The sequence below is a fragment of the Limulus polyphemus genome, unplaced genomic scaffold, assembly GCF_000517525.1.
Source record: "Limulus polyphemus unplaced genomic scaffold, Limulus_polyphemus-2.1.2 Scaffold1700, whole genome shotgun sequence".
In the NCBI taxonomy this organism is placed as follows: Eukaryota; Metazoa; Arthropoda; class Merostomata; order Xiphosura; family Limulidae; genus Limulus; species Limulus polyphemus.
In genome coordinates this window covers 174,096-175,467 of record NW_013667310.1, presented here as the reverse complement: position 1 = coordinate 175,467, position 1,372 = coordinate 174,096, and positions in this window count along the sequence as shown.

The window sequence follows — 1,372 nt, the reverse complement described above, 5'->3', positions numbered from 1 at the left end:
TCATCACTATACACCTAAATCATGTGCCTTCAGCACGTTGCCCGTGGAGCATTGTTACCAAAATTGTTGATGAAACAAGTCTATTTGCACACCAGCAAGGGGAACACCTAAACAACGATGTCAGAAGAAAAGCAAACTGCTGAAATATATGTTACTCCTGAAGAAATTTTAGCTTTTATTGGGTTAACTATTTCTGTACTTGTAAGTCAACATATTATGATTAGAAAGAAAAGTAAAACCCAATCTGATTCCTTTAGTTTCCTTCATTCACTTGTTTTAAAAGATATTTCCACTTGTTTTAAATACAATTCTATTTGTAGAAATTAGCGAGAAAAAATAAATACTTCAACAAAGATTTGCAAGAGCACAAAAATTGTATATTTTTTTTGTCTATATTGAACTGTATTTATTATACATTACTGTGCTCAGTTTGGTTTCTTTTACCATATTTTGTTTCTCCTCAAGAATAATGTATAAAATGTACAATATTTCTCTGAATAATATACAACTTGGATTATTGATCTTGGTAACAGTGTTTAGTTTATTTTTGCATTTGTATAAACATGTATAAATATATATGCATACAACTGTACTTATACTTATTTGTAAGTGCATCACTTACAAATTTCATGTTGATTATCCATACTGTGATGCTCCGTTGTATGTTGTCTTGATTTGTAGCTTTTGTATGAAATTTATATACTTTAATTTTTAAACCTTTTGCAAAGTATTACAATAAAATATTTATATATCATTTTGTATGTTTTGTAAATGAACGACAGGAGTGGGGGGGGTCTTGCTAAGTAATGATAGCAAGAAAAATTATAAAAACAAGTAGAACGTACAAATGACACAAAGTTAACGCAATACATACTAAATAATATTATTATAAATTAAATTATTGATTAATTAATTATTAAACAAATATCGTTTCAAAGTCTTAAGCCTTCTTCAGGTAAAAACCTTGCACTCTTAACCCTAACAATACTTGAAAGGTCGATTATCTCTCAATAGATAGAGAGAAACAATTAAGAAAAAAATCCTTGGAAGTTCAGTTATTTCTCAATACATGTAGAAAAGATACTTGGAAGTTCGGTGATCTCTCAATATATTGAGAAAAAATTAAGAAAAATATTTTGAAGTCAGTTGTCTCTCAATAGATGGAGAAAAAATTAATAAGGAAAAATACTTGGAAGTTCAATTATATCTAAGAGATGGAGAAAAAATACTTGGAAGTTCAGTTATATCTCAAGAGATGGAGAAAAAATACTTGGAAGTTCAGTTATATCTCAAGAGATGGAGAAAAAATACTTTGAAGTTCAGTTATCTCTCAATAGATGTAGAAAAAATACTTGGAAGTTCAGTTATCTCT